The sequence below is a fragment of the Glycine max genome, chromosome 10, assembly GCF_000004515.6.
Source record: "Glycine max cultivar Williams 82 chromosome 10, Glycine_max_v4.0, whole genome shotgun sequence".
NCBI classification, from domain to species: Eukaryota; Viridiplantae; Streptophyta; class Magnoliopsida; order Fabales; family Fabaceae; genus Glycine; species Glycine max.
In genome coordinates, this window is record NC_038246.2 from 6,846,676 (window position 1) to 6,870,964 (window position 24,289).

Consider the following 24,289-nt stretch of genomic DNA (forward strand, 5'->3'; position numbering starts at 1 on the left):
TTAAGTTCATAGAAAATGTAGTCTTTCATACATTGAATAAATATTAAAGCATAAGCGTTTAGTCCAACGATGATTGAGTTTTCTTGGTTGCCATTGAAACTATGACAAGGAACACTGTATTATCGTTGGGGGAGATGGAATTGTGATTTACCCTTTTGGCCTTCTCCTCCTCCTTGCATTTCCTTTCTTCTTCTTTTTGTGTGTTCTTGAGTTCCCGCTTCAGCGCACTGCACAAACAAAACATAAAAATTAAAAAATGTAAAATAATATATTTTTTTATAAAAAAAATCCTTTCTACATTGTAATTTTCTTTTAACTTCAATTTTAATCATTAATATGGAAAAACTAAAAAACGTTTGTCATTTTTAATAATTTTATATTACACATTGTTAATAAAGATAATTAGTAGAATTTTAATATCAAAATAAAATTAAAAATTAAAAATTAAAGCGCTATGTTCAAACACATGGATGCAAAGAACATGCAGAAAACAAAGCATTATTATGTTAAATGAAAGTATCCTACCTTATAACCCCAACTATCATGAACACAAACTACAAATGTGCTAAGAAAAAAAAACATGATTTAAAATCTTTAGTTGCAACATTTAAAACCAACTACAACTTTTAAAAATTCACTTAAATAAAAATAATTAACATGCCAATATTTTAGAACTAAATAAATATAAATATAAATATAAATATTTTTTACAAAACAAACATTATTTTTTCTTTATTTTTTTATGTGACTTGTGTGTAATTAACTATTTTGAAAATTCTACTTACTGAAGATGATGGTATATATACGGAACTTCAAAAAATATCTTTTACAGATAAAATAAAATGTAAGAATACAAATAGATGAATTAAAATTACCTTTTATATATAAGTTAATAGTAGCAAAATACTCTAAAAAGAAAAACTTAAACAGTGACCAATTTCAAACAGCACCCATCTTAATCCACTTTTTATAATTTCACACACAAAACATGTAGCATCACACACACCGACACACGTCAACAATGTTCTCTTTCTTAATCAAGTTGTCATTTCCCGCCAAATTCATTTTGAACTCTAAGAGATTTGTAACAAACTTTGTAACTGCTTTTGTGTTAGTTTCTGGATTTATTCTCAATCTGTATATAAGTTCCTTTTGCTCAATGAATAATAGAAAGTGGCTCGATCTAGAATGCCATAGATCTATTCTTTATTGAAGTGGCTCGATCTCCTCAAGGCATCCACTTATGCCAGAGAAAGTATACTCTAGATATTCTCTCTGATTCTGGTATGTTAGCTTGTCGTCCAGCTGCTACACCAATGGATTGTACTACTCATCTTCAAAGCCAAGGTGACCCCCTGCCAGCTACAGCTGCTTCTTCCTATCGAAGATTAATTGGCAGACTTATATACTTAACTAATACTAGGCCAGACATTTCCTATGTTGTCCAACAACTTAGTCAATTCATGAATGTCCCAACCATAGATCACCAAAAGGTTGCCTCGCGGGTTTTGCGATATCTGAAAGGATCACCAGGACAGGGCCTATTCTACCCAGCTTCAGGATCCATTCACATTCAAGCCTTTAGTGACTCTGATTGGGCTGGATGTCGTGATACCAGGCGCTCTATTACTGGTTACTCAATTTTTCTTGGAAATTCTCTCATTTCATGGAAATCTAAGAAACAATTGACTGTTTCCCGTAGCTCATCTGAGGCAGAGTATCGAGCACTAGCAGCAACTACTTGTGAGATCCAATGGCTCACTTATCTCCTCCTGGAGTTTCGCATTTCATTTAATCAACCAGCAAACCTCTTCTGTGATAATAATTCAGCAATCCAAATTGCTTCCAACCAAGTATTCCATGAGAGAACTAAGCACATTGAGTTGGATTGTCACATTGTTAGGGAGAAATGTTTGAGTGGTCTTCTGAAATTGTTACTAGTCCGGTCCTCTATGCAGCTAGCCGATGCATTTACCAAAGCCTTGCAGCCAGCTTCATTCAAATTCATGATTTCCAAGCTGGGAATGATGAACATCTATTCCCAGCTTGAGGGGGGCTCTTAATCAAGCTGTCATTTCCCGCCAAATTCATTTTGAACTCTAACAGATTTGTAACAAACTTTGTAACTGCTTTTGTGTTAGTTTCTGGATCTATTCTCAATCTGTATATAAGTTCCTTTTGCTCAATGAATAATAGAAGCTTGTTTTGATCATCTTGCTCAATTTCTTTGCTTTCTTGTTCATAAGCTTTTCCTCTTTTCTTCTCGAGCAATAGCCTCTGTTTTTCTTTATCTTGATAGCTACTGCACCTAATGTGCAGATCTATGCGTGGTGATTTTCTAGTTCAAGCTTGATTTGTGACACTCTTCTTTTTCTTTCTTTAACACTAAGACAATATTAAAGTCTCAATTTACTACAATGACATCTCTTATATATGAATCGACTACTTAAGATTAATCTAGCATCTAATGTATTTCTAATATTTCAATTACTACTGCCGTACATCTATTCAAAAAATGCAATTTTACAAAAATATGTTTAAATATATTATATTGTTACTATCTACGTAAAAAATCAATGATCCGTTGTAGTGTAGTTGGTTAGGTTATTTGGCTATCACCTGGAAGACCAGTGTTCAAGTTCCGGCAATGGAATAATGTTGTGCCTTGCTTTTTAGGTTCTGTTTTATACCTCATATATATACCTAAACTGTTACAAACCATTAAATGGAAAAAGGAAATTAGCGAGAAAAGAAAACAGAATCACATCTGACATAAATATATATTGCATAATACCCAACAACAGACTTAGAGGCCATAAATGTTATCAGTGGACAAATAATAGAAACTTTTTTCACACCACTCATGCACAGGGGGACTGGTGGTGGCAACAAGTGATAGTAGTGGTAGTTGTAACAACATTGGTAGTAGTTGTGGTGACAATAACAAAGGTGGTATTATTGGTAGTGGTGATGGTGACAGAGGTGTTATTGTTTTTGTTGTTGGTGATGACAATGACAGTGATAATGATATAGATGGTGGTGGTAGCAATGTCGGTGTCGACAATGATGACAGTGACATTGGTGTTGGTGGTGACACTAAGTGGTGGCGGTGGTGGTGGTGGTTGTGATAATTATGATGGTGGTGACAACCAGTTACGATGACAATAATGATAGTATCAATGGTAGCAATGATAGATGTGGCATTGGTGGTAATGATAGCAATAATGATGATGGTGGTGGTAGTGGTAATGATAATGGTAGTGGTAGTGACAACAAATGTATCAATGTCAAATGCGAAAAATGTGTTTTTTAAAATTAAAAATCAAATTCACAACCTTTTTTCTTGGTTTTGAAAATAACTCTAAAAATATTTCAACTTCATTTTTGTTAAACACACTTTATTTTAAAAATTACATTTAAAACCGAAAAACTCACGACCAACCCAAATAAAACCTTACTTATTTTTCAACGTACAACTAGTGGTCCTTTATAGGCATATTAAATGTAATATAATATATTATAATCTTGCTAAGTGGCACATAAGGAACATAGTAGTTACACGTAGTAATTTGCTAATCCTCCCATCTAGCAATAAACAAACCGTGGAGTTACTATTTATCACCATGTAATAACCAAGTAACAAAAACATAACACCTAGTTGGAGTGTTCATGGGTACGAATCACTCGCGAACCGAAATCGATTCAAACAAACTCAAACAGTATGGGTTGAGTTGAATAATTTTGGCTTAATTAACTTTCCATACCTGGAATATAGCTTGTTTTCAAAAAACTATCTAATATTTATTTTTTCCTAGATACCTGAAAAAATTTTGCATTTCATTTTAGTACTTGTTGTTAGGTTACATTCGTTAAGTGATAATGTGGCCGACAGAAGGTCACGTCATCATGCATAGTCACTCATCATGTAAGCGCCTTTTTTCCATGTCATTAATTTTCATTTTTAAAAATAAAAAAAATGAAATTTAAATCAGAATGAAATTTGTATCGTTTTGAAAATCATTCATACCTCGCAAACGACACTTCATCTCGGCAATGGTATTCCCTTTCTTCAATGGCTAATTGTAAGTGTTATCGAGGTAGTGAGTTCATGTATTTTGTGACTTCATTGTAGTGGTTCATTTGCTAGTGGCATTGTTCACAAACGTGAGTTCATCTTCATCTTCCTTCATGTAGGTTGATGTACGTTGAGGTGTATGTGTTGTAGCATTGTTTAGTGGTCCATGTTGTCTTCGAAAACGAGAGAGGAGTCATCTTCGAATTATACTAGGTAATGTTGTTTTATGGTATTATTTATTTTCTTTTTCTTTGTTAGTGGTCCCTTTGTCTCCTATGACCTAGTTGCAGTGGTCCCTATTTTGTGAAGTAAAAATTTTTTAAATTTGCATTTGGATTTTTTTGGGTTTTTGGAAGGTTCGTGTACCGAATGATTTCGGGTTTTGTGTAGGGTTGGTTTATGGTTTAATCGGGTTCGGTTAGGGTTGATTAGTTTTTGATAAGGGTCTGATTAATGGCAGAATTGGGTACAAATTACATAATTAACATTCATGTGTGTGTGTGTGTGTGTGTGTGTGTGTGTGTGTGTGTAAACTATTTGGAGTTAAACATTGTTTCTATATGTGTTGCAGGCATGAGTTTCAAATTGAAATTGCATCACAGTGCTTTCTTTCAAAGAGACCTTGTGATGCAATATGTTGGGACTAGCAATTCTGCAAGTGTCATTGATATAGATGCTGACAAGTGGTCATTCTTTAAAGCAATTGGGATTTTAAAAGAAAACTTTGGATATGGTGATCAACCAATAAGGCTATGGTGGAAAGGTGGTGATGGTTACGGTAAGGAGATGACCATGGATAGTTATGCATTGGAGTTGTCTGATTATGTGATTGCTAATGAGTTGTGAGGTGGAGTTGTTTGTGGAATGTGCTGGTGGTAATGAGGGGTTTGTGAATGACAATTTTTGTGAAGACAATAATTATGAATCACTAAAGAATGTAGAGTTAGATGAATCTGAGGAGGAAAGGGCAATTGGACTGGATGATGGTTTTGATTGACTTGTTCCCGAAATTGGTAGAATGAAAAATAAATGAATAAAGATGACAACTTTAAAAAAGGTGTATAATTTGAGGGAGGAAGGTGATGATACTTGTGCTAGTGTTTATGTTCATAAAAATGGTGACATACCTAATAGCCAATGTGTACGTGTTGAATTAATTGAAGTATCTGATGATTACTTCAGCCTAGATGAAAACTTAAACCTACCAAGTGAAATGCGAAGTGATGCATATTTCAGGCAGGTGAACAAAGATATTGATGACAAGAAGGCTACTGGTGGAGGTAAAAAGCCTGGTGGTAGGGGTAAGCAGGGTGCTGGTAGGGGTAAAAAGGCTACTGATAGGGGTAACAAGGGTACTGGTGGAGGAAACAAGCCCGCTAGTAGGGGTAAGAGGGCTGAACATAATTTATTGAATGTCAGTGACACTTTTTTGGTGTCACCTAGTTTTCCTGAAGATGGTTATGTTAGTGAATAGTTGTGTAGTGATGATTCAAATGAAGATGTTTTGAAGAAAAAGTATGAAAGATTCAACCCCGAGTTGCTTTGTAAGGAATTTAAATGGATGTTGAGATTGGAGTTTGCTTCTTTGAAAGAGTTCAAAGAAGTCATACTGGAATACAATGTTTTAATTTGGAGAGAAATCAAGTTTGATTTTAATGATAAGAGACGAGCAAGAACAAGGTGTAAGCATTGCACTGACTATCTGGTATATGTCAGTAAGATAGGTCAGACTGACACATATAGGCTTAGTACCTTACAGCCTAAACACACTTGTGGTAGGGTATTCAATAATAAAAGGGCTAAGTCTACCTGGATAGCCAAAGTGTTAATAAAAAAGATGAAGGCCACATATGTTGACATGTCTATAAAGGACATTACTGATGACATAAGGGCTAACTACTCAACTGGAATTACAAGCTCTAGGGCATGGAGGGCCAAAAAACTAGCAAAACAGGTCGTTGATGGTGATTTTGTCCAACAGTATTCCCAACTCTGGTCATATGTTGTTGAACTAAAGGATAGAAGCCCAATCAATTCATGCTTGATTCGAGTGGAGAGACCATCCATTGAAGTAATACCAAGATTTGGTAGTTTCTATATGTGCTTAGAAGGTCCAAAAACTACTTTCAAAAAGGCTTGTAAACCCTTGATTGGTGTTGATGGATGTCATCTGAAATCAAAGTTTGGAGGACAACTGTTGATTGTTATTGGTAGAGATCCCAATGACCAATACATGCCTATTGCTTTTGTTGTTATAGAAATAGAGACTAAGGAAACATGGAGATGGTTTTTGAATTTGTTGTTTGAGGATATTGGTAGTGTTGAAACCAACAAATGATTATTCATTAGTGATCAACAAAAGGTAAAAAAAACTATACTCTTGGATTGTACTTTATTATTATGTAAAAAGTTTTTGGATTATTTTCATGAGTTAATTTATTTGCAGGGATTACAACAAGTTTTTCTGGAATTTCCAACCCTGATAGAGCACATGTTATGCCTGCGACATCTTTACAACAATTTTAAGAAAAAAATTTGTGGTGGGGTAATACTGAAAGATCTGATGATGGGAGCTGCTAAAGCTACTTATGAACATTTGTGGAAACAAAAAAATGCAACAGATTAAGGACATCAATGAAGATACATATCATTGGTTGTATAAATTGGAGAGGAAAACATGGTTTAAGTATGCATTTTCACATTACCCAAAGTGTGATATTTTGAAGAACAACCTTAGTGAGTCATTTAATAGTACAATACTAGTAGCTAGGGATAATTCTATCATAACAATGTGTGAGTAGATTAGAATGTACCTCATGAATATATTTGTAACACTTAGAGACAAGTTGAAAAATTACAAAGGTGAGGTGATGCCTAAGCCCCTAAAAAGGTTGGATTGAGAGGTTGAAAAGTCTGGGAATTGGGTGAGGGTGAGGGTGCAACTGAAGGTGTAGCTCAGGGTGCAAATGAAGGTGCAGGTCAGGGTGATAGTGCAACTCAACAACTAACTCAGGATGCAAATCAAGGTACAAGTGAGGGTGAGGGTGACGGTGCAACTCAAGGTGTAGCTCAGTGTGCAAATCAAGGTGCAGGTGAGGGTAAAGGTCCACCTAATGGAGGTCAAGGAGCAACTGATGGTGGAAATGAGGGTACACTTGCTGGAGTTCAGCCTGAGCAATTAAATGTTGTTCTGGGTGCACCTGCTAGAGGTCGGCTTGAGCAACTGAATATTATTCTGGGTGCACTTGCTGGAGTTCAGGCTTAATAAAAAAAAAGGACATCACACAAATCAATAAGGTAAAGTTTTCACAAATGCATAACATACTACATCATGGTTCATATAGATTAATTTGGTAATTTATTTTTTGTAGGAAAAAGATGTACATTAGTTTATAAGAAAATTTGTTGGTCCTCAACAACATCAGCATCCTAAACCTACAAATAGGTACACAATGGTACTTACTGTTTTATTTTTGTACTAACTGCATTAATTATTTACTAACTGCATTAATTTGACAAATTTAATTTTTATAGGGGCATTGTGGGCACAACACTGCTTTAAATGAAAAATTACAAAAAACTTGTTCCTAAAAGCAAAACACTAACAACAACCAAGGCATCAACAATAAAAAAAACTTAAAGGTTGTCAACTAACAACTATTGACAGGAACATTGAGCTGGGAAGTGGACTTGCTGACACTCAGACCAAGCCAGACGCATCAGTTAAAGATAGAAATTGACAAAAATAAGACTATGTGGAATACTTTTTGTTGTGGGGTGTGGGAATGTTGCTTGCTTCATTTTTTAGTTTTTGTAATGGGACTTGGGAATCATGTGCATAGTTTGCTACACCTTTTGTGTATTTGTTCTAGACAATGAGCACATTAACTACTACTTTAGGTGTTTTGGGACAATGTCTCTTATATCAAACAATTCTCATTTATGAATATATTGATATCTCTTTTGTTATATTTATATTGCCACATTAACTCCATGAATTAAATCTTCATGTTACTGCAAACTAACAAATATTCATTTCACTACCCCAAATTTAATTTTTTTTAATATCATAGTACCTGTAAAATGTTGTACCTAATTTTTTTTATCTGTTCCATTAAACTATCTGCAAAACAAATCATTTTCATATAATTGACTTAAATTTGTTTCATATTACTACCTCAAATTGTTTTTGGTTCCAACAAACTACCTAAAACCTGACCTTGCTTGCCTTGTTAAGCCAGTACAAAAGATGACATTAACACATCATAAACTAATTTCATTACAAACATCCAACTACATCAAATACAACATAATCACTTTCCAAGTTTTACATCCTACCAACCTACCAAATTTAACAATACAACTACCCAAACAAATGACCAAACTCAGCTACAACTCAGTTTCTTCTACAACCACCAACATTCATTGCAATTACAATGCTTAGTAAAGAAATGAACACCCAAAGAACTACAACTACAAAACCTTACAGCTTCACCCTATTCCTTTCAACAACAACATTTTTCTTTTTCCTTCCAATTTTACTCTTCAAGTGCACAACTTTAGCCGAGGATGTGCGATATTTTTCTTCATGTGCAACAATTTTTTCCCTCAATTCTACTATTTCTTTTGCATTTGCTTTAGCTTCCTCCATTAATGAAGCAAGTTTTAGCTTTAGCTCTTCATTTTTATGAACATACTGGATCAACTCACTCCCTTCTACGTAAAAATTATTGCGAGCCTCAATATCATTAACCCATTGAAAAAATATGCAAGAACTGGATTCCTACGATACAATACCAATTAAACAAAGTAAAATCCAAAACAAAACACAAAATTGACATTTCCTTACATTCCAGTGTGGGCATCTCCAAAACCTTCTCCTTGGATGGTTCACACTACGCGACATGAACATAATAACGGGTACTTCACATTTGCACTTAACCATCATAGGAGATGACGACGACGACGATGATGACCCACCCTTTCCCTTCATCCTTTCACCCATCAACCTAACAACCTCCGTTAGGGTTCCAAAATCCCAAATGCCTCCCTTAGACAGAGGGGATGAAGATGGTGTTGGAGGGGTAGCCGACGATGTACAAGATAACTTCAGAGTAGTTGGCGACAGTGTGGGGGTTGAGAAGTGGCCTCTGAGGTCGAGGAGTGCTTGGGCCTTTGAAGGGGTGCCGCTTGATTTAAATTTCATTTTTAAAGACAAAAATTAGTGACGTGGAAAAAAGGCACTTACGTGGTGAGTGACTATGCGTGATGACGTGACCTTCCATTGACCACGTCATCACTTAACGGATGCAGCCTAACGACAGGTACTAAAATGAAACACAAATTGTTTTCAGGTATCTGGGGAAAAAATGAATGTTTGATAGTTTTTTAAAAACATGATATATTCTAGGTATGAAAAACTTAATTAAATCAATAATTTTTGTATTTGAGTCAAACTCGAACTGAATCAATCAAACCCGTTGAGTTTTGAATTAAGTCACGAGTTTTAATATATGGATCCGTTGATCCGTTAATTTGTGTTAAATTCTTATTATTTTATAATATCGAATTTATATGTTTGCACTTCAAATTTTTTACTCGGTCCAAATTTGTTGCCACAAAGTTTGTTGTAGAACATCTATTTTATTTTTAATTATTTTAAACTATTTTAGATTTAGTTGAAATTTCAGTTGCACTACTCATTTAACTATTTGAGAACATTGAAATTTTTAAACTATGATGTAATAATTTTAGTTTTTGGATTTTTAGGAGTCATAGTGTGGTGCTTATTTATTATATTTTAATTTTTAAACTATGTTTAACATAGTATGTTAGCTTATGTGATGATCATGACAACAATGTGATTCCTCCCTTGAACTTGTTTTCCACTTTGACTACTCGTAACAATTAAAAATAATGTATTTGATATTTCAATTAACAAAAAAAATTAGTTTATAAAAATATTAGATTTAAAAAAAATAGATAAATTTAAATATTTTGACCCGCTGACCCGACTCAATCCAATCCAAACCGTTTACAAGCGAGTTGGTTTGAGTTGAATTTTATTTTATTTTCTTGAAAAACTGACCCAAACTAATCTTGATTGAATTGGGTTACAAATTTGATTAAATCTTACCCAAATCAACCCACGTACACCCCTTACACCTAACAAGTTTGAGAACAGTGTATTGAAAACTAACGACCACTTAAAAGTGAATTAAAGATGGTGCTGTCATGTATGGGGTGTAGTAACAAATTTGCTGCTTGATTTAAATAACCGACAATAAACAAAGATTCAAAACTCCCTTCATCACAAAAAAATGTTGGCACAAGTGATTTGTTCCTCTGGGATTCGATACACGTTTTAGACATGGAGTGACAATTGAAGAAAATATATTACTCCAAAAATAGGTGGACCTGATTGGAGGAAAATTACACCCTTTAACATAAGACCATCAAAGGCTGCAACTGCCATTTATAAAATGTAGAAGAAAAACCACTTATATAATGCCATCCAAATAATGGAAAATACTATAAGAATTTTTTTTAGATTATTAATCATTTTGTTCAATATACATTAAACTTGAAACAAAACTAATCGTACAATGATAGTGAAAAAATTTGGACTGTAAATTTTATCATTTCAAAATTAATTTCAAGACTACATGTAATGTTGCCTATGCTATATATCTTATGTTTTTATATCTAACTACCCAACCTTTTTGAATCTTGATACTTAAGGTCGTGTACATTAATAAAGATCTTACACAAGTTTAGTTGTCTAGGTTATGGTTTTGTAGTTTCTATTAATTAGACAACTCACTTCCCTGTGTTATAACAAAGATGAAATTTCATAAACTAACAAAGAAGATTAAAGTTACTTGGACACTAAGTTTGAAAAGATCTTCTATAAATTGAGTGAGAAAAGGATATTCTATGAGGGGAAGAAGTTTATAACATGTGCTAGAGGAGATAAAATTAATATTTCCTTGCCAATTCTTAAAGCTGACAACCTTAACAAAATGACGGCTTAGAAGATCAAACTGCAAATCTCTCTAATGGTTTGAACTCATAAATGGAGAAAAACAAAATAATACCGAGCAACACTCATTCTTAAAAAAAAATCAGAGTCCAAAGGATTACACTACTACAATAAAACTTTTTTCCGACACAGCAACTACGTCGATTAATAAGAAAAATGTCGTTGAGGATTCGCGGAGGCATTGTTGTAATTTTTAAGAAAGTTTACTACAACGGTTATGTAATAACCGCCTTCAATAATGAATATTGCATGTACAACGACGGTTGTATTAAGACCGTCATAGTTGATATGATTATACAAAGATGGATTTTCATAATGACCGTCTTTGAATGAGCTTTTAAATTTTTTGGCACAGTCACTAATAATTTACTGAGTCGCGATACCTTCGTCTCAGTTGCGCGCACGTAACCTAGCTAGGTTCTTCGATACTGTACTCACCGTTCATCGTTGTCGAAGCTACTTGTACGTGTACTCTCTCAAAAGTCCCTTAATTTTCTGTTTGTCTTCGAGTTTAATTATGTCACCCTCATGGATTGAATGCTTATTTGTGCCTTTGTGTTTACAGTGACCCTCGAACTCACCTGCATTGTGTCACTCAAGCTTTGACTGGGCCCTCTGTGTCTTCAATCTCTGCGAAGCAACGCCGGAGAAGATCATCAGTGAAATCTCCGTCAAAGGTAAGTACCCCTATTCCTGATTGGTTTGGTCTCTCTCACCCTTCGCTCAGAGTGCTTGATCTTCGTTTTTGCTCCATTGTTGATCTAGGTTAGGGCATGTCGTATTTATTTTCTCGCTTCCCAGTAAGTTGATGAGTGCTATAGCGACCATAGGTTCTCGGAAAACAGTAGACTTGTGAAGAACATTGGAAAAGTTGTTCTTGATCTTAGGAATCTTGGATTTACTTCCATGGCTGAAGATGCTTATTCTTCTGCTATATTTTTACTACTGAAGGTGAGCATGTTTGTTAAATTCTAAATCCTGGCTTTTCCAGTTGTCCTCAATCTCTTTTTTTTTTCCAATTTTGCTCTCACAATTTTGTTGCATTTATGTGTCCCTTTGTGAAACTAATCTTTGGATGACATTTGTTTTTCTCTCATCTGAGTGACAGGCAAAAGTACATGATGTAGCTGGTGATGATTTTCAGAGTTCTGTTTTACAATCTATTAAAAGCTGGATACAGGTTTGTTGTGCATATAGAAGTACATCTCACTGTGGCATGAATGCAAATTAATTGCAGTAATTTGTTCTTTTACTAATCCTATTATGTTTTAAAATTCAATTGCTGTTTTTAAAATTATGGTGAAACATAATTTTGACTCATTATACTTCAAATGTGTATTTCTATCATATTGTAACAATTAATGTCGTGGTACTTCTCATCATTCAGTTAGCACTCAACAATTTATCATGTTAAAAGAGACTGGTCACTGGTTGATCAAATAATGACCAACCCCCAAAAACATTTCCAAGTATCCAGTCTTGTCAAAATTTTATACCACATACAAGTTTCACTTCACTTGTTTTCTTAGTAGCATTTTTTAATTTGTTAGTCTTGTTGCATTTCAATTCTTACATAACTATGATTCTTTCCTCAGGAGATATATTAAATTCATTTACATATATTGTATGGATTCCGTTAATAAGATTTTTTAGGATGCTTTGCTTTGGCCAATCATTTGTTTTCACAGGAACAACTTGAATTACATGCTGTATAAAAAATATCAATGATCATATGCAATAAGTCTAGTAGGTGAAAAATATCTCTATAGTGCATACGAGTTCCAAAGTTGTTAATGGAAGAATTTAAAACTAGATCCTAGTTTTATTTACTTTTGAAAATTGGACAGTCACTATGGCACTATATCTAAAATGTAATTTCTGCCCATAGTAGCCTATTTAGAAAAATAAATGTATGCTTTCATAATTCTAACATAGTACACTGATGATAACTGAAATCATTCAGGTTGTTCCTCTTCAGTTTCTTCATGCACTTCTTGTCTATTTGGGTGATGTCGTTAGTTATGAGAGTACTTCATCAGGTCTGAAATCACCTTTGGCACCACAACCATCTTCATGCTGTCCTGGAATTGATACTCCCTCTGAAGGGCTTGTAAGATGGAAGTTGCGGCTGGAATATTTTGCTTATGAAACACTACAAGATTTAAGAATAGCCAAATTATTCGAGATAATTGTTGATTATCCTGAGAGGTACTTTGTTTTTAATTCTCTATTTTTCTTCTGAGTTTTCAATTAGAAAATTAATTACCCTCTTTTATGTCTTAGCAAATTGAAGGGCTAGATTAGCACCCTTGACTGAAACATGTTCACTGGTTATAGCTTCCAGCCATAGCAGAGAGAATGGCAATTATTGTAGGCTTTAAAATGTTCTTCTGGACAATGAAGCTTGAATTTGAATTATCACCTCTTTCTTGTTACAGTTGCATGCTTTAACCTTGGTTTTGAATAAATTTCAAACTCCAACATTAAGCACTAGTGCCATTTGACATGTCATAACAAATTAATTCTTTGCTAGATTGTGGCTCGTTTGTTCATGTGACATCTTCTGATAGTTTATTTTCCTTTCTCTCTACCAATATTGGAAGCTCTCCGGCAATTGAAGACTTAAAGTTGTGTCTTGAATACACTGGACAACATTCAAAGCTGGTGGAATCATTTATTTCAGCATTGCGTTATCGCTTGCTTACTGCAGGCGCGTCAACCAATGATATATTACACCAATATGTTTCAACTATTAAAGCACTTAGGACAATAGACCCTGCAGGTGTTTTCCTTGAGGCAGTTGGTGAACCCATAAGGGATTATCTAAGAGGAAGGAGAGATACCATAAAGTGCATAGTAACCATGATGACAGATGGGACTGGTGCACATTCAAGTTCATCTGGAAATCCTGGAGATAACGCTATCTCCAGGATTTCCAAATGAACTTGAATGTGTTTTTTTACGACGCGGTTTCTAAGTCGGTTATTCGGAACCGCCTTAGAAAGTGACGCGGTGGCAAAGTTGTAATTATTAAAGTTGAGAATTGATTTTTACAACACAAATTTTAAGGTGGTTATGAAAAACCGTCTTAGAATGTTTTAGGGTGGCATTTTTGTAATTATGGAAAAAAATTCAACGACGGGTTTTGACAAGAACCGCCTTTGTTTTATTTCCTGAAAATTATATTACATTAGGGCTTCATACTACCTACAGTTAGCCCTTTCCATCTTCACCCAATCTTCGAATACAACCCAGCAGCTTTGGTCTTCACCCAATCTTCGAATACATGCAACCCAGCTTTGGTCTTCACCCATAACTTTGTGACCCATCACTAAGCTCTATCAAAGAGAACTCTGTCCTACTCAGGCCCTGTTCAAGGTGTGTGGCGGTGCTTCTTCCTCCGTTAACAGCGATAGCCACTTCTACTTGTGCCTTGAGGAGGAGTAATTGTATACCAAGTTGTTCAGTATCTTATCAAAAGTTTGTTGAGTTTTCATTGGATGAAACCAAACGCCACACTCACTTGATCCCTTCGCCTTTACATGTTTCTCTTATTCCTTTCTCTCCCTCTCTTTTTTTTTATTTTAATTATGGCCATTTTCCTGTATGTGTTGGACCTGGAATGGTTGATTAGGGTTAGTCAGTTCCATTCTGGTTTAGAACTTTTGTAATCACTCGTTTGTTGATATTGAAACCCAAGCCAATGTGAAATTTCCGCTTTGTAGTTTTTTAAAACTTAATTTCCAGAATTCTTCAAACCAAATTTAGGCAGTGTTTGGTATGTGTGTCAGCTGAAACAGACAAAAACATAGTATGTGAATTTTTCTTTTATGTTTCATTTTAAAAATACAATAGGACTTAAAGTTGAAACAAATGCACATTGGGGTTCTATAGAATGGGTGAAATCAAGGAGAACTGAACGAAATGCAACATTTCATTCTGTTTTGTCCATATACCAAATGGTACCTTATCTTACTGATGCATCTGTACATAATCGAGGCAAATGTTGATAAAATACTTTTTTTCTTTTTTAGATGAAAGAGTTATATGTTAGGTCTTTTTGCCAACATATGTGACCTTTTTGCTTCAATCGTTTTGGGTTTTGTTTTGACTCTGTAATGAATGCCATTGTCATTTTGAGTGTATTTGGGTTCACACCATCATTTTATTTTGTCTTTATCGATTTTGAAGACATGGATGAAGGCCAGGTTGCTTGCAGCTTCAATATATATCTGTTAACCAAACCCTTACTCATCTGGGATGTAAAGGTACCGCACGTTCTTATTTTGAACCACATGTTTATGCTTTGGTATTAATATAAATTAATATTAAGTGTGTAATATAAGTAGATGCTTTATTTTTGTTTAAGATCTATTCATTATCTCACAAAAATATGCACTGATATTTGAAGGTAGTGGTATCAAGGAAGGGCATTTTAATTAGCAGATACTGCATTGCTGCAATTAGGTATTCTCATTGATGTGTAATTGAGCTATAACTAGATTGTTCACTGATGTAGAACAGTGTCTTTTGTAATTGGGTTAGCTAGACGTACCCTGGTACTGTATTTATCATTAATACACTTTTGTCTTATCCAAAAGAAATAAGAAAAAAAATATATCTATTATATATCATGTGGTTTGCCAACCTTTTGCTGACTTCAACTAGTTGAACTTTAGATGCTAGATATTTGTATGTGTTATAAAAAGCTAGTATATAGAATGCAGATATTTGTCTCAAAGGTAGGGGGATTACATCTTGGCTAGCTAGTAAATGAGTTGACAAAGAGAAAATTGAAAAAGGAAAAAATTCTGCCTAATTTGGATTTAACCATAGAAAAGATTTATTGTCAATTAGAGATTAATTCATATAGCAGTATTTGCAATTATGTTTTATTCAAATAATGTGTAACCGGTCTGCAATAATATAAGGATATGAATATCTAACACCAACTAGTTGTATAATTAATGCTATTTATGCATTTCTCTCTTTAGTTATAATCTGTTTTAGTTAACTGTAACTTCAACAAATGTGTAAATATCATTCTTCAAGTTGTATATATTTCTTTCCTAAAAAAAAGAAAGTTCTATATATATTCTAATGCTTTCTAGTTTAGTCTTTCTCATTTAATTATTTTAGCATGTAGATTATCTAAATGAGTAAATTATACTTTTAAAATACACGAGTGGTATATTTATCTTCTAATTTTATAAAGTTTCCCATGAAAGTATCTTGTCATGCATCATAACAGTCCTACAACTGCTTAACATGTGGAAACTATATGTTCAATTAATAACCAGTCACTAACTCTATCTGAAATAGTATTATGTTGTATGTATATCATGGGAGAGCTTAGTGCCTTTTTCTTTCTTCTAATATGTAATTTGATTTTCTAGCTTCCCATTGTATTGCTTCTGAAGATCAGGCTAATACTGCTTCAATTTGATACTTATAGGAGATATTTGGTTGGATGACATTTTTTTTTCTTTTTAATCAGATTATATTCTGAATTCTACAAAACAATATCTGCAGCACTAAAGAAACAATAAATGTTTGTTTTCTGATTTAAATGCCATTTAATTATGTATTTTTACTATTTCTATTATCTTCAACATTTAGTGGAACTTTCGCAGTGATTTATGATGCCAATTTGCATTTTTCTCTAATTTTACCTAAGAAATCAAGGTTCTGATATATATAACACAATATTATTATAGGGCTCTACTAGTTTTTAGAGTCTAAGATAGACCATTAATAACTAATCACTCCTCACCAAACTGTATAAATTTGATCTAGGTATCCTTATAACCAAAAATCATGAGTCTAAGATAGAATTTGCTTCTCTGCTTTTGGTGGTGTCATTTTTGTTGCAGCAGCACCAAGCCAAAGTTTAAGTTTCATTTGAGTTCAATTTAGGTTGGTTTGCTAGTGTTAAAGCGCAATTTTCTTGTCTTTGGGTAGTTTTTCTAATATCAAGGTGTGACTATTTTGTTTAGGTAGGCCATTATTTTTTATCATAGTAATTGAAGAGTACGTTAATGTGTATTACTCAACAATCATTGATTCCTTGTTATTCAGTTACTGGTGTAGCTGAATTGTGCGGATAGTTCAAATCATATAATATAAGATGTGTTGCATCCATTAGAAAGTTAGAAATGAAACCCTTTTCTTTTTGTTCCAAAAAAAAAGTAACCAAAATTCTTGGAAAAGTCAAAGGACATGGTTGCAATATGCTTAAAGTTAAGGCAATAACAAATGAATGTTAGATTACTGGTGGATTTTTCTGATAATATTGTTTTTCTGAAATCTAAATTTCATTTTTTTTTCTTGCTGTAGTTTCTTCACTCATAGTTAAGGTTTCTATGGGACAAGTTTCTTCACTCATCCATTCATATGCAGTGTGACCGCAAGCAAAGCTTTAGTTAGTAGCCTATTTCGAGGTATGTATGTGATTCTGAAACTTATGTCCTCATTTATTACATTGTTGCTTGATATGTAGCCTAGAGATTTCCAAATAATAGCAGTTAGTTACTATTTAGAGAGTATGGGAATACGAGTATAGCTTAAATAGGAGGTTGAGTAGTGACTGGGATTCAGCTTTGTTAGAAAAGGTTGTAGTGGCTTGGTTGAAAACAAGAAACCCCATCATCAAAAAACAATTGAATATGATAGATTTATTTTAACTTATAGGTAGGTATAGGTTTAAGGTGAATTGTGTCTATAATTATAGATATATTTATAAAAATATTGATTTAATAGATAGAATACATGTATTAAGCTTTACCAATTCTTTAATAGATAGAATACATGATGAGGAGCTAGATTTTTCCAGAAATAGAATGGTTGATATGATCTGCAATAAATGATAGGCGACTGGAGATGGCTTTCCAATAACAAGGAACGTACTGAAATTGACAGAGATGAAAAATGCAGAAAGAAATAATTGAGAACACATTAATAAATAAATAAATAAATAAATAAGAGTTGGAACTTGGGAACACTATTTACCTCTTACCAAGTTACCGTCACTTGTGTTGTACACTTGAAACCAAATACATTTTGGTTGGTCATAAGTTTATCCAGATATGGACCAGAGATTAACAGGGTTGTTGCTTGATATGGACTTGATTGATACAAAAGCTGGGTGGAACAAACCTCGAACTTCTTCTGGATAGTATTTGTCATCCAAAAGCCACTAATTTAGCCAATAAAGTATTATAACTTCATTCCATTATTTCCTTTTTCCAAAATGATGTCATTACAAAACATCCAAACTATATAATGATATTTTTATTTTGCTCTATTCTAATACATTCTGACTCATTATATTTGATCCTTTTTGTTCCATTCTTTATTGCCAATCCAAATATAGACGTAAGAGCTGGCCCATAAATGATTAGAAGATTTAACTTAAATAGAAATCATGTACAAGTTCATTCAAATGTTAGAAGGGAGATGTCATTCTCTTTGTAGAGTAATGGTAAACTATTCCCACTAAGGCAGCACAAAAACGGTTAAGATCCCCTACCAATTGTTTGTTCTATGAAGTTTGAGACTATCTCTAGCAACCAATTCTAGTTTCTCTTTCTCCAAAATTTACATCTGCAAAAAAAGAAAAATTAAAAAGGAAAAGATTACTATTATCTTTATTTGATCAAAACATGACCACCAGCAACAAAGCCACACATTAGAAACTCTGCTGATGTATATCCTTCAAAATTCTACAAAATATATAATGTTAACTCTGTCAATTCATCTTCTAATTGCTCTAGGGAGATTCATCTTTCCTCTCCGCTGCCACCTTTGGAACCACCAACACAGTTTCTTGAGATAATGGAACACCAGAATCTTCTCTCTCACCCTTTGTTGATAAACTTGGTTCTATCAATGATTGTGATTTCTTGAAAGTTCCAAACTCAATATTTTTCAGTTTAGACTCTTTAGAGGATGGGAAACTCTTGGCTTGCTTAGTTAACTTAGCAGCAGACTCTGACAGGGCAGTCTTGTCAGTGCTTTGAAGAAGGGGGAAATCTTTCTTTGAGAGCTCAAACGACCTCGAATTACCCTCCATGTGTGTCTCATAATAAACCTTTGGAAGAAGGGGGAAATCTTCATTTGAGAACTCAAGCAACTGCGAAGTAACATCCATGTCTGTCTCAGAATGAAACTTTGCTAATGGAGTAGACTCTTGGGCTTGCGTTGGCAGTATAACCTTGCAATTGCATAGAAGAAGGGGAGAATCTTCACTTGAGAACTCAAACAGCCTTGAATCTGAATTAGCATTTATGTCTGTCAAAGAATGAACCTCTTCTGCTTGTTGCTTTTTCGAAGGTGATTTGGGCAATGCATTGTACTTTGAAGAAGCAAATCTCCTTGGCCTGGATGGCTTTGTGTGCATATCCCAGTAGGAATTATAATTCTGAAAGATTCAACCATTTTGGGGATGATATAGTGTGTTATCACAATATAAGGTCCTATTCAGCTAAATTTGTCCACAAACACATATAGGAGAAGAAAATAAGGTTAAATACATTGAAATTTTCCATAAGCTATAATCAACTAATCCACCTTAGCTTTTGGAAAAATTAAATGAAAATAACTTCTATAAAATGGAGAAATCGGAACAACAACATCCGCCCTTTCTCCTTTCCCATTCCTGTCCAAAGTGCTAAAAAAAAACTTCTCTAGTGCTGCACCCAAGTTTTCTCCTGGAAGTGTGAGGATCTGCTTAAGCCTTCTAGCACCGTAGGAAAGAGCAAATCTTACTCGATGTAAGTTAGCTGCAGGTAAGTAAAAAGGTAGGAAAATAAGTGGAAGAAAACTGTGCGTTTTAAAAAATAACCATTACAAATTTGAAATAATGTCATGAAATATGACAATCTCTAATTATTTCAGCCCCGTATATAAAACTTTAAAGTCATCGTGGGAGTATATCATATAACGATATTTGAGTACGCCTTGGTGCATTTTTCACCATTATGCTGAGTTGTATTGAAATTGTAGATGTTTTTAAGCCACAGGTAAACATCTTCTTAACTATAAAATCTTTACATGTGGTAAGACTAGGATCAACATGAATTTCGCAGACCCTTTAATCATTATGAAGAATGAAAGCTCAAGCAATTAAAGTACAAAGAAACAAAACATTCACCACAACCCATTGATGCTTTTTTTTACCATGTTACAAGTGCAAAATATCTACTAACTTTAGTGGGCAAAATTACCTATGTTTACACTACGGCCTAGGTTGTTGTCATTTCTTAGAGGATCCAAGATGTTCATGAACTTAACGGGAAATTCATGGGTCATAGTCTCAGATGCCCTTGATGGAAAAGTGCACATATTCCTGTACTTTCTGAGAAACTCTTTTTGGAGCAAGAATTCACCCTGATCACATTCTGGTGTCTCTGCAACAAGCAAATTGGGATCTATCAAGGACTGAAGATTGTAAGTAGATCTAATTTCTTACACATTGCAACACTTACCAGCAATTTCTGGAAGAGATGATAAGGGTTTTGGACCCCATATACTAACATAGTTATGGTCCCAATCAAATGAGCCATAGTAGTCTAAAAATATGTATAGCACCTGCTAGTAGTAGCGATTCAGTGGTTTGATTCTTCAAGTAGATTTAAAATACAAATGCCAAGAGGGTGCAAATAATATTATTGATGGAAGACGTGACTCACCTCTAGAGGACCACGCACTCATGAATGAAAACGATTGATAATATACAAGACTAATATTTCTACCGCATATGTTGATAACAAGCCATGGTGTCCACCAAGAAGTCGACTCTCATAATAGCACCAAGCTTTGATTAAGATAATACTGTGTTTGAAAATATGGTTCTTTCCAACAAGTTGGTCAACTTGAAAATTCATTTCCAATTAACAAAATTAGCAAAGTCTGAATATAAAATGAAAATAAAAAATGAATTTAATCAGAAATATGGAAAAAGTTTCTATTTGTAATAAAAAATGAAGTAATCGTAGAATTTCATTAGAAAATGGAATTATGAATTTGAATTGGGTAAGAAGGATAGAGATCAACAAGTTTCTGAAAAAAATTTCAGCAAAATGCAGATACATTATGAGGACAGAGAGAGAGCTATCAAGAGAATGCTTGGAGCAACAGAATGGAAAGGGATTAAGTAAACAATTAACTCGATATTGAGGCTACTACAGAGCAAGTTGACTGAATGGAGAAACAAAATTTTTTTATTGTGTTCCCTATGTAATCATTCACACTATTTTTTACTCTTCAAAATTAAAGCTGCACCAAAAAAAATAAAAAAAAACTATTCTAAGACGGTTTTAGTATGTCTAACTTTCTAAGACGGTTTTATGAATAACCGCCTTAGAAAGTGTTACAAATAAATGACATACTAAGACGGTCTCAGACTAAAGCGTCTTAGTATGTCTCACTTTCTAAGATGGTTTTGGCTGAGACCGTCTTAGAAAGCCTTCAAAACAACAGACATATTAAGACTGTTACGACGTAAACCGTCTTAGAAAGCCTTCAAAACAAAGGACATACTAAGACGGTTATAGGGAAAACCGTCTTAGTAGGTCTCACTTTCTAAGACGGTTCTAGTAAAAACCGTCGTAGAAAGTTGGCCTATTATAACGGTTAGTAATTGATAACCGCCTTATATAAATAATACATTTTAAAACAGTTATTCTTAAAACTGTCTTAGAAACACCATTCTTTAAAGACGGTTCAAAAACCATTGTTGTAGAGGTTGACCCATTTTACGACACTGCGTGCTATGACGGTTCAAAACCGTCGTAAAATGCTCTTCAGAACCGACTTAAAAAGCTTTATTTGTAGTAGTTGAACAGAGATGAAGAGATTCAAGAGAATGCTGGTGTTGATGATGATTTTAACACTAATGATAGGCAAGCATGGCTTTTCCGAGCAGATGGCAACCTGGCCCTGTGGAAGCAGATCCATTAAAGGGAAGCAAAAAGCAAAGGAAGGTTGACATACTTGGGATGATTGTTAGCATAATTGGTTCAAAAGATCAATTAGTTCATGAATATCGAACTATGCTTGCCGAGAAACTTCTAAATAAATCAGATTACGATATTGATTCAGAGATACATACTCTAGAACTCCTCAAGGTATTTATTCAAATAAAAACTCATTAAGTCTTTTTATTTGATGGGTATGGAGTTAATATTTTATTATAATATTATTATTATTTTGTGTGTATTCATTCTTCATTTTGTATTGCCATCTAAACATTTGTTTAATTCTTTTATTTTTGCATATACACTTTGGAGAGAGCAGCCCACAGAAATGTGAGATTATGCTCAACGATCTAATTGGCTCAAAGAGAACCAATAGTAACATTAAAGCTACCATAAATCGGCCATCTCAGACAAGTAATTTCCAAGTTCATATTTCCCATGTTTGTGATTATTGCCAACGACAATTTTAGCTACTATTTATGTTTTAAGTCTTTTTAACAAATAAATTGGTGATGCACCCTCAGGTGTTGAAGTGGGAGACAATGCAATATCCATGGATGCAATTTCTGCTACTATCATATCTTCTAATTTTTGGCCTCCAATGCAGGTTTGCAGACAAGATTCTTTTATTGGTTCTTTGAATTTTAGTGAATGATCGAGCAAATAATAGATTGTTATGATACAGTATGTATTCCTCACTACTCGGTTATATTTTATATTTAGGTTCAACAATAAAGCTTCTCAGAAAAAGTAGCAATAATTATTCGTCAGTGTAATTATTATTATTATTATTATTATTATTATTTACTCTTAATTACTTCATAGTGAGAGAGAGAGAATGGTTGATTAATCATATAGTTCTTTCACTAACCATCCACTATTTGGATTTCTTTCTTTATATATAGTTCTTCTCTTCATAGTGAGAGAGAGACAATGGTTAATTATTCATAGGTCTTCTCCACTTAATATTCATATTTGAATAAAATTACCACTAAACTTGATATATATCAATACCCTTTATTAATTATTCTACTCATATTTCATGAGCACTCATTTTTTGGGACCATATGAACTCCTGAACTTCACACTTATTGGACCTTATGCAAACGGTAGGTTTCTTAATCTCTAAATTTTATTATTTTATGTTATCTTATAAACGTACGTATGTAACAAATTTATGCCATGTTGATCTTTATATTATCATCATTGCATCCCATCAAAAGCATGTACTATTTAACACTTTTGTAGAGGATTTTCGTAGAAGTTATTGTCAATTTACCATGCATAATACTGAGAGGTTGTGCACTCTTAAAATATCTTATTTCAATTGGATTATTATTATTTAGCTAACTTTTGAAAGAAGATGAAAGACGTAACAAAGAAGAAAACGAGGAATAAAAATGTTGAAACGGGGCATCTGAACCATTCCATTGCCTTAAAACTATGACAGCCTTTGCCTTATACTTTCAAAAAATAATTGATACACAGCTTAAGGAACTTATCCAAAGTCACTATTCAAATTCTTTCTCGTCTTTATGTAAAAAATTAAACGGTCAGAAATGCCTTTAAGTTTTAGATTTCAGCACGTCAGAAATTCTATTGCATAATGTCGGTGAGTTTCTATAAGCATAATTATATTCATCATACACACATTTAATATATTCTTTTTTTTTTTTCACATTTACTAGAACGAGGGAATTGTTACTGGAGTGACTACAAAAGGTATGGATAAATAACTATATATGGCGTGTCCTTGTAAAAAGATGTTTTTACGCGCATGCCCCTTTTTTATGCTCTTAATCAAACGATTTTTTTTAATGTTTTTATGATTTTTATTTTAAACCAAACACTGTTTTAGCTCTTATTAAGATGAATAAAAGTAAGTAGAAACAAACAAATAAAATATATAAAAATTTATTTTTAATTAAAATAATTTCAACTAAAAATTTGAAACTTTATATTATTTCTTTTTTCAATATTTTATAAAAAAAATTATTTTTAAAAAATATAACAAAAAAATAACTACAATAAATATTTCTCATATTTTAAGAGAATAATATCCGTGAAATTTATCAACTAAAATATTCTTTTATATATTTTTAAAAAATAAAAAAATATAAATGTGATAGTACTTTTATCTTTCTTTTTTTATCAGTTTTTATTTTCTTTTTCTCTATAAACATTCAAGACCCAACC

General features: G+C 33.4%; 1 long non-coding RNA gene and 1 pseudogene across 1 annotated transcript; one reads left to right on the forward strand and one right to left on the reverse strand.

Moving 5' to 3' along the window:
- Nucleotides 1-8,979: 8,979 nt before the first annotated feature.
- On the forward strand, nucleotides 8,980-22,828 carry LOC100776873 (anaphase-promoting complex subunit 2-like; annotated as a pseudogene).
- Nucleotides 20,285-20,986, reverse strand: LOC112998129 (uncharacterized). The gene is made up of 3 exons (XR_003263138.2): nucleotides 20,807-20,986; nucleotides 20,603-20,705; nucleotides 20,285-20,524 (listed from the first exon to the last, which is right to left on the reverse strand). It is a non-coding gene; the product is annotated as an uncharacterized lncRNA (long non-coding RNA).
- Nucleotides 22,829-24,289: the final 1,461 nt, after the last annotated feature.